The sequence below is a fragment of the Euwallacea fornicatus genome, chromosome 10, assembly GCF_040115645.1.
Source record: "Euwallacea fornicatus isolate EFF26 chromosome 10, ASM4011564v1, whole genome shotgun sequence".
NCBI lineage: Eukaryota > Metazoa > Arthropoda > Insecta > Coleoptera > Curculionidae > Euwallacea > Euwallacea fornicatus.
The window spans coordinates 4,223,639-4,234,701 of record NC_089550.1 but is presented as its reverse complement, the minus strand read 5'-3'; the positions used below and the strand labels follow the sequence as shown (position 1 = coordinate 4,234,701).

Sequence of the window (11,063 nt, the reverse complement as noted above, 5' to 3'; positions counted from 1 at the left end):
ACAGATAAACAACTAAGGAGTTTCTTTGAAATAATGGTTGTTATAAAACAAAACTCATTAGCGTGTCTTTGTGCACGTCCGAAATTGCCCGCATTTCTCCTCCAAATCATTACGGCGTATTACTCCAAATGGAAAATTATTTCCATTGTAATGCAAAATTTCCTTTTCTTCTTAACAATTATCTAATCCGATTTGGTAACGCTCGCACCAATACCAATAATATAATGTAGATGATGGCATTCAGATATTTATTCCACATAATGGCGGAGGCGATAGTTATCTAAATCCCCATGGTATTTGAATAATGATGATTACAATGAAATGTAATATTAATCTGTTTTATTCAGCATTTTAATATCCAAACTCGCCTTTATTGCACTGAAACATATTATATTAATGTAATTGCAATAATATTTCCAATGTTGTTATTATTGGGAGGAGATAAGCTGACGCAAATGGTGGAATACCGGATATGCTTGAATATATTGCTTTACCTCCGACATTTGTGTAGTCCAGGAAATTAGTCAGATGATCAGCACTTTTCGTATCTCTCCACTGGTTTGCTGTAAATAATTTCTTTCGCCAGGCAAAAACGCAGCAAATTTACTACTGCGGCGCAAGTGACTTGAAACAGCAAAGTCGCTTCAGCCGCAGCTCACTTGCACTGTGGCACTTTTGCGCAGCATAAGTTTTTCCCTGATTGGTACTCACTAGTCCGTGCCGTTTCTGATTGTGAGTAGTGGTAATGACGCGAAACATCAGCTAGTGAAGAGCCAATTTCCAGGCCTAGGCAGCAAAGGTGGTCGTTTACCGCCTGCTTCGGCTCAATATAAAGGCCACTTTGTCGACAGTCGAAGAAAAGGCACTTTCGCTATATCCTGAACTATACTTAGTTCGCTAGTTAAATATAAAATGACCTATAGTAGACCTTCGGACTGGCGATGATTACTACGCAAAATCATCCTCATATGATTAATGATCCTTACATAACTGAAAACTTATAATCTCAGTCGGCTTCTTCGCAAAGTTTATTCATAATTTAGCGGAGGATTGTGCGTAACTCGTATAATAAATAACGCGTAATTCATAATTGTCAGTAATAGTCATAGGTACGGCCTTTGATGGTGACGTCATGATCAGGATGGAGATCTCAAGAGGCAGATTAAAGACTTGATTCTATAATAACATTAAATAATAAGCAAATTTACTTAGTTCAGGTTAGTTGAATAATAACAATGGCAGAAATTCATTTTCTATTCAAATGACTTGTTCTTCCTCTTTCATTTGCATGACTCAGAGTATGCTCAACAGGGATGATAGCAATCATGTTCAATAGGGCGAAAGGTCCCGTGAGTCATCAGCAGTACTAGAACTTTTGCCATGTCTTAATGCTATTCATACAGGAAATTGAAGGTAATAACATCATGGCGATTTAAAGAAGGTTTTTTTCAATGGGAATGTCCAAGGTTGATAAGTCTTTTACCCCTAATTTACACCAATTTTTTTACAGCCATTGTACCCCTATAGTACTTTTCGCGTTTGAACTGATCCGATGTTGAAGAGGGGTTTATATTTCTTTTAAAGTGCCATAAAGCTCCCTTAAAAATCGGGGCAACGTGTGAATTTATGAAGAAATAAAAAATACTTCGTGCAAATGAGGGTTCCTTTTTCTTCGTTTAAAGCACTTTATTTCCTGACCCTGAGAAATTGTTTCTATCAAACCTATCAAGCTTTACAGTATTATCATAAACGATTTCCAACTACTGTGTTTCATCGTATGCACGTATACGGTTTGTGTCCTTCATCATCAATTCACTTTCCTTTCATCTTCGATTTGAAATAAGCGGAAAAAAGACAAAGAAAATTCCTTACGAACCTCCATTCTTTCAAGCGACAATCCTCTGGTCATCGCCTGCATTGGAAAAAAGCTATATATAAATAAGTGTTTTCAAGTCAATTTCCATCGTTCCATGTTTTTCCACTTTTTTGGTAGTGGAAATGGCGTAGTCCTTTTCAGTTCAGAAAATCCCCTCGAGAAAATATGACATGAATACTGGATTGCCATATTGCGCCACAAAGTGCGTCTTTAACCCGCTTCAGTCAGATAAAACGTGCCGGATCTGTCCACTCTCGAGGCTTCGTCGGGACTCCAACCTGGAACGTGGAAACAGAGCTTGTTGAATTTGCACAATTCTCCAACCGATCAGTCACAATGTAACTTTGAGATGGTAATAACATGTTAGCAATTAGAAATTAACATCAAATGAAACTTTAGAGTCAAATGACGAGGAGTTGTGTGAATTACCGTTAGGTCGTTCCTTTTTGATTTTTCAAACTTTATAAGATGACCAGTGGTGAATTTCTCCTGCCACACAAACAGTACCGGCCTTAAGGCTGAGGAGAGGGTGAATTGGGCAATGACCCAAGACTTTCCATGTCGGCGGTTTTTTCTTGGGGGTACGGAAGCGGTAATTAAAAAATTCGCTCAATGCTTTCGTCTTGCTACAGCCGGCCCTGCGTCTAACATTGAAAACCGCAGTTTTTCGAGCAGATTTTCATGGAAAAAATTAGTTTAAACCACACCCATAGGCTATGCTGATGTAGCTCATTTTTTCGTATAGCAGGCGCTCGATAATGTAAACTAATTCAAATCAAGTGCGGTACGCATTATCGAAATGTTTACATTACCAAACGTGATTTAAATAATAAACGATTTATTAAAGAAACATTTATTACATATATGGTCCATGAGTTGAATTAATGGAGTTACGTTGGGCGGCACGTGTGTGAAGAAAACTGACCCGTCCTCGCTCCTCAGTTGTTGCTCTGAAAAATGACTCGGTGCATTATCTAATAGTAACAATGCTTTCATTGGAAGCTTCTGTCTTTTTAGGATTTTTTTAATTTACAAATTAAATAATCCTCAAGTTATGAATATGTAAAACAATTGTGATTAGAAATTGATTGTCCTACCTCGGGGACAAAGCGCTTGTGGAACCATCTCAGGAATGTACTACTATACATCCAAGCGACTTTTGAGCTGTCATAGTTAATAGGGATATTAAAATATTTAAATAAGCACGGATTTTTTATTTTTGCTATTGTTATTGTCTTTATTTTGTGTATAGTCAAGAATTGTTTACATTATCGAGTATCAGCATTGTTTACGTTACCGCGCGTTCCGCTTGATCTTATAGTACGAATTTTGTTTAGTTTAATGCAACATTTTCATTATCGCCTGTTTACATAATAGAACGTCTGCTGTATTTTGTTCACAAATTTACTACATATGTTTAAATGTGTTTTCTTAAAACCAAGCACACCATACTCCTTTTAGGATTTCCGTAGGATGATGTTTCCATTTTTGCATATAGTATTTTACCAGGGCGTCATGGACTATTTTATCCGAATCTCATTCCTACTTAACAATTAACTTAGATTTTTAGGATTTCGTACACTTTCCTCTGCTATCAATTTGGCAGACTTCAGACTATTTCTCGGAATTTTGATTATCTCCACCACTGGAATCCGCACCTCTACCTATCTATCAGTTCCCAAATGGGGATTCGAAGCGGTAAAATATCAAAGGCCCCTTGGCTGGAATTCTCCGCAGAGGCCTGAAACCACATATTTAGTTAAAAGCTGCTACTACTATACTTAAAAAGTAACGTTAAATTGTCTCTCTTGAAAACTTTTTCAAACATTCCTAATTGGGCCTGCGCTTGGAGTCCTCTGAAGGGCAAATTTATCATGAAATCATACTCAAAAAATAAATAAAAATTTTGCCCGTGAGTGAGGCACCGACTGCGAGTGGATAGAGTCTATTACGACATAATAGACATCGATTGTGGGCCTTAAATATTTCTAGTCACGAAATCTTTCTTGGCCCATGACACAGGTACGACCAAGCAGCCTTTATAAAATCCTCAAACATTTACTTTTAGCACATGACTTTCTACAGCACCAAAACTTTTAATACTGTTCCTAGTGCTTATTTATTCTACGAACAAAGGCCGTATAAACTTTATTTTGTTGACTCGGGGTATTTACAATAAAAGTTTATACAGCAACGCTAAAATGTTTTTTCTTCCAGTGTTTATGTTTCATTTTACGGGGGACAATAAAAGTTCACCGTCGTAAAAACTAAATATCTTCATGTTTAATGTAACCCTTTCTGAGTTCGAAAGGAACCGCCGAGCAACCTCTTGGAGGGTTCGAGGCAAATACAGGAGTTTTAGGGAGGCTGGCATCGCCACCACTGGTGCTTCATGACTACTCCTAAATTTAGTTATGTACATAGAGAGGCATAAGTAACGCTTAAAATAACATTTTACCCACTTAAAGATACTTTAAAAAGTGACGTTGATAAAGTATGTTTTTCAGTTAACTTGCGCGTTTAACCTTCACTATTATTACTTACAATACAGAGTGTAACATATCCTCATGGAGATATTTCAGGGAGCGATAGTACTCTGCAAACTAATAAAGAGCGCTAGTATAGGCATGGTCAAAAACGCGCCATTTTTGATATACAAAGTGGCAAAGTTTCATATTTTTTCTCATATTTTGTGAGAACGTTTTCAACAGTTCTTATAATGGTTTTCGTCTAAATTTACTTTTACTCTAAGAAGTTTTATTAAATGTTGCCAATTGCTTCAGGTAGCTGATAACTGAACCGAATACTCTTTCGTAAATTCCACAAAAACAGTGTATGATACGAAAATACCGCCAGAAACCAAAAAGCCAAAGAATTAACGAAATAATTAAAATTTGCTATCAGAATTCATACAGGATGTTCAAAAAAAGATGCAAAGCATATATTATTATAAGGCCCAAACACACCACATGTATGCGGCTACCGCCGATTTTGACATTTTGTTCTCGAGGGTCTCACAGAAACAGATATGAAAACCGTAAAAAAATGATCACAATGCATACGTGAGAAAAATGCTAAACGTGAGAAGAAATGTACAAGTTTGCCACCCTGTTTATCTAAGATGGTACGTTTTGACCATGGGTCTATTATAATTTTTTACTATTTTGCAGAGTAGTATCGCCCCCTGAAATATCTCCACGATGATCTGTTTCACCCTGTATATTTAAATTGCAACGTACTCTGGCTTTTTATATAAAAAACTGACAATTGATTGATTCGCTATTAATTCAATATTTTAAGGAATTCTTTAGACGCTTCTCGACGTTTGATGGGTTCGTCTATGACCTTTCGCTATCCCAGAATAATGTGGAATAATTTGATATTTTCGCCCGAAAGTACGTCTCTGACATTTGCTTAACTTCTATTGTTCGCAATGCGAGATTCACTCCGTGAATAAGAAAGGCGAAAAAAACGGGCACGAAAAGATTTCAAACATAAATTATTGTAGTTTTAATTATTGCAGAGAAAAATTTTGTACTATGAGCAACCAGCAATAATAATTACTTTCAGATCATTATCGAGCATAGACAATACAGGCCAATTAAGGCTGATCTACTTTTTATAATGAGCCTTTAAATAATTTAAGTGCGGGCTCCTCAATATTATAGTGAATAATGAGTGACACATGTTCGTATGATTATTTGGAAAGCACATTGTTGTTTGTCTGAGCTGGGACCGAAAGCTACGTTATTGTGTCACATGTGAGTATTAGTTACTAGTACGTACATTGGCAATTACTCTAGCATTCATGTATGAGATCATAAGAGCTAATAATAGTGAAAAAAAAAACCTCATCATGCTACTTTCGAGGTAACAGTGACTGGGGGATATTTCATGCGGTTATTCATCAAAGACAGAAATCACACCTTTAGCGTCAAACCAAGTCAAATGGGAGTCCAAAACCTGTACGTACCTCCATCTGGTGACCCCCGGATGTCCCCACCAGCGAATCCGGTAAGAGAGAAAGAGAAAAGTAACAAATGCGAAAAGCAGAAGGATGGAAGAGAAGAACCGCGGAGGAACGACCTATTGCATCATCAGAAATTAGCCCTTGAAGCAAACACGACAGGAAAGGCCATGGAAGGTCAAGATAACGGGATCAAACACCCAAAGACAGCCATATTCGTATGGATGCGTCAAGACAAAGAGAAGCAACTCAGGGAAAAACGCAAATATGCAGGAACAACTTCCAGAGAAAAGAGAAAATTTATATCCGATGTATATGTATATCACTAGAAGGGCACAAACACAAAAGTTATTGGACGGAGGAAGAGTAGCGTTGCCCCGATACTTGAAAGGACACAAATCAAGTGTGGGGAAGCTTGAAGCAATCACAAAGCTCCTCTCGATTGAACGAAGAGCGAAAAGAGATACGAGAGGGCCGAAATGATCTAAAGAGGCAGTAGACATTTTGAAAGCATAACAGATGAGGAAAGCGCGGAATCAACTGGCAGAATACAAATGGAGTAGGTAGTAGGCACTCGCAATCTTCTCCAATCCTGACGATGTCTTCCTCAGGGATAGTCCCGAAGTCGGCAGAAGGTTGTTTCTTCCCGAGGTTTTTCGAGGGTAGGCGCTTACGCATAGTACCGTTGAGAAAAAAAAGATCAAATACTGACCGAACTGGAAATTCGCAGAAATTTTCCAGCATTTGTCTCCAAGGGTAAGTCTTAGAAGTTCCCGATATGACATATAGATGGCAATCTTTTCGTTAAAAATGTTCCTTTATTACCAAGACCCAACCTTAAAAAGCTTAAATCTAAAGTTTGAAGATGCTACGTCGATTTATATCTATTTTAGAGCCGATTTTAGAGATTTTGTCACCTTGGAAAAAGTTGGTCATCGATACGTTATTCAACACTTTCATTTGAAGAGTTTTAATTTATCCCACATCAATACGGAGTTCGATTCTACTCTGAAGAAGTTTGGTCATCCTTTAACAATTGTAAAAAATTGAGCAGCAAGGTTTAAATGCGATAGTACGAGCTACCAAGTCGAACTCCGCAGTGGTCGATTAAATGACACTCCAGATCCGACCACTCCAGAAATTGTGATGAAAATTTATAAAACTACACTGGAAGGGAGATATTTAAAAAAGACTGGACATCGTATTTTGATCGAATAATTGGATATGAGAAAGCTGTGCTCAAGATGGATGCCGCAATTACTCACAATTGAACAAAAACAATACCTTGAAGATGTGTCAAGGGTGTGTTTGGCAAAGTTTCGGAACAACAAAGCCAAGTTTTTGCTACGATTCATAACCATGGATGAAACATGGGTCCATCATTTCACACCTGCGACGAAGGAGCAATCAAAACAATGGACTCTAAAAGCAGAATCGGCTCCAAAGAAGGCGAAAACCGGTCTATCTGCAGGAAAGGTGACGACGTCAGTTTTTTTGGGATGCACGTGAGATAATTTTCATTGACTATCTCCCTAAAGCAAAAAACAATAAACGGAGAATATTATAGAAATTTATTGGCAGCGTTTGAGCGAATAAATTGAGAAAAAGCGATCGCATTTGGCGAAAAAAAAAGACTTGTTCCAGCAAGACAACGCACCAATTCACACTTCCATCATCGTAATGACCAAAATCAATCGACATGGTTTTGAATTTTGTCCTCTCCCGCTCTATTCGCCAGATTTAACCCTCTCAGATTATTTTCTATTTCTAAACATGAAAAAATGGCTCAGTAAAAAGAGATTTACCAATAATAAAGAGGTGGATTCTCTATTTTAGAAACATTAGAAAGTTCTTACTATTAACAGGGTTTAGAAGCCAAAGAGCATCGGTGGGAAAAGTGTGTCAATCTTAAAGGAAACTGTGTTGAGAACTAATGTAATATTTTCCGATATACCTTTTTTTTTAAGTCTTAGGTCGACAGCATCTAGGACTATCCTCGTAAATCAGAGTCGTCTAAGTGAAGGACTTTATGGAGGGTCTTGGTACACCACTTCAGCAGAACCAAAGAGTCAAACAATAAATAGAGCCATCCATGGCGTTCAATGAACTGCACATCTTCGAATTCTGCATTTAAACTATAGCTGCCTTTATTCGAATATTTATTGAAAGTTTAGATAATTTTTTTGTTAAAATGATCGCTCCACCTTCAATATCGTCTTGAACGTGTTCGAATGAAAACTGTCGAACAATTGACCGGAAAAATAACTCGAATTGGTCGGGTCGATTACGGTGCCCAAGCGAATTTGCAAGGTCTCTTTTGGTTCCTGCGATCGCATTAGTAGGTGTTTTGGAAGATGCTGGAAAACCGTGATTCCTAAAAATGCCATTTAAAGACTCTTCATTAATCCGAAAATCGGTAGATCAAAAATTCAGAAATTTTCTTAAACTTTCCACAAGGAGGAAGCACCGAATTTGAGCCACTTTTCGAATATCGAAACGCCGATATCTGGGTAACATGCGGAGCGATCGCCTTAAAAAAGTAGCTCAAATTAATCGTCCATATGGGCTCACAAAAACAATCACACAAAGATTCTCGATTTCTACGAAAAGCTTGACGTCGAATGAAAATCTTGCTTCGAGGAGGGCTTTCCTCTCTACCGTCAAGCGATTCTCAGATCCGGTTAACGTGATCTTGGAAAAGACATAGATCACTTCGGTTGAATGGAACTTAAATCAAAGTGCAGCTATACGAATCAATAGCGACGATAATAAACAACCAACTAATCGGAGGATCAATGCAATGCGACTTCTCACTTGAATTAACCACGTTATTAGGCCTTAAACGCAATACAATTCAGTAAAAACTGTGAAACAAGCAGGCAAGGATTGTTGCTGCTTTCAATAGCAGCATGTAATTACCTAAGCTTGTGAATAAAATATTTTTCAATAATTACAATTTATCAATGAAATTACAGACGTGTTGTTCTCCGCTACTAATTATCATTAGTAATTACGTTAAAATGTAAATAGCAATAACATGTAAGTGGTTGTAATGGCCATTTGTTTTCTAATCGAATACATATTCCACATGCCGATTGCAAGTATGTACCTGAATATAATTCCTCCTTAACTGATGGCAAATATTGTTTTTCTGTGTTTGTCTCGAAGAATTTTGATTGACAGAGAAATAACGAAGCAGTTTTTGCCGTGGCATTGATCGGCATTAAGAAACCTGTTTTTCAATCAGCCACATAAAATGAAAATTGGCGATGATAAAAATTAAAATATTAGAAAACTAATTACAAACGCGGAGCTGTTTATTATGGCCATATCTCGAACATGTGACCCATTTACATACATACGTCACCCTGCATTATTTATATCTACTTAAAATGCCTCGCATATCTTAAGCACATCAAACAGAATAAAGGAGCATTACTGCTATTAATGGCTAAAATTCCTAACGCGGTTGTTTAACTGAAAAAATAGACTTTTATTACAAAAAGTTGTCGTCTTGGCCTAGATGTTTTTATTGTTTTCTCGCCTTTATTGTGTTTGCCATAGAGCTCGCTTAATTAATCCAACTTACCTTAGTTTGCTTATTTAGAGGGCATTTAATGTAAATCAGGATGGGTGAAACAATGGGGATATTTCCAAAGCCTTAGCACCATTGTGGAGAGCTACTTGTAGACACAACGTTGCTACATTAGCAGGCTTTTAATAACGTATTTATCAGCTGCTAATTATATTTTGCAAAAAGTGGTTTTCGTGTGAAGCTGTGCGTGAATATGAAAAAAATGTATGTGTAATTAACGCTCGGTATAAGTATTATTAAGTGCTTGATTGATATAGATATTATGTATGTGATCGCAATTAAAGCGGAGATCTTAAGGAGCAATAAAATCAAAAGGTAACCTCAGTTGGGCACACCCTGAGAGTGCCTGATAATACAGCGCGTCTCCTATTAATAGGCCAATCCGCTAACCAAAGATTTTCTTTATGCCACTTTTTTTTTGACGTTCTATACTCATTACACAGGGTGTTCAAGTTAGTGAAAAAATCTAGTTTTATTAATAACCCAGGTGTTCTTTTAACATATCTTAATGGAATTTTGCTGCGATGTATGTATAGTTCGATTGAGCACACATTTTCTATGATGTGGATAAAAGAATTTGGAGAAGCAACTAAAAAAGTGAGGGTCCTGTACAAGTCTCCCTTTTCCTGGCGCACGCCTATGGCGCATTTGTTTAGTTATTCAAATTAGTTGGTTCTTAATCTTGATTTTTTCATTCCTGTAAAATTTCGATATACAGCTTCCTTTAGAATATATTTCAGCTTTTTGCCTCTCTTCCTGGCTTCCATTATTTATTTATTTAATTAACGTTAGCGACAAGACGAAATGTTACAAATTGTCCATAACAATCCGGGTATTAGCACGAAGATAATTGCTTTTCAAATAAAAAATCAAAACATTAATAAGTGCAACGTACACCCAGTACTTCTGCCGCAATCATGCGGGTTTTGGTACTATGTTCTCGACATAAATAAAAAATGAAAGTCACGTATTGGGCAGCAATAAGCTGAAATGTCTTGTAAAGTAAGCTGTAAATTGAATTTTTACAAGAATGAAGAGATTTCGATAAAGAAAAAAACAATTGAATAACTAAATAAATGCACGAATGGCGTATGCAAAAAAAAATTAGAGAGAAGGACGTGTATACGACCCCCATTTTCCCTTTTGTTTCTTCAAATATTTCAACTCAAATCATAGAAGATATGCATCTAATCGAACTATACATCACTGTTAAATTTCTTTAAAAAATGTTAAAACACATCCAAGTTATGAACGAAAGTACTTTTTTTACTTAAACACCCTGTGTAATAATTATGAAGCGCTAAAGAACAAGTTGACATGAGGAAAGTTAATTATTTTCGCATAAGGAATCTTCGATCAACGGATTGACCTGCTAATACGGGATACCCTGTAAATTGCGCGACAGAAAAAGAGAACACCACGAAATTGTTTTATTTTTAATAACGTACTTATGTTACTATATAAGAAACATGTATACCTAAAATTATTTAAATCGAACCATTTTCGGAGTTTTCACTTTTCTATGTGACATGTACATTTCCAACTTCCTTTCAACCTGAATATCCCCAAAGTGGCTGTTGATGAATTGTTAAAAAGGAGCTTTTCTCGAATGAAATTCCCATAGA

General features: G+C 36.8%; 1 protein-coding gene across 1 annotated transcript in view; it reads right to left on the bottom strand.

Annotated features, from left to right (window-relative positions):
• Nucleotides 1-11,063, bottom strand: part of LOC136341391 (uncharacterized) — a 126,173-nt gene that overhangs the window by 104,222 nt on the left and 10,888 nt on the right. The gene's annotated exons all lie outside the window — the stretch shown is intronic.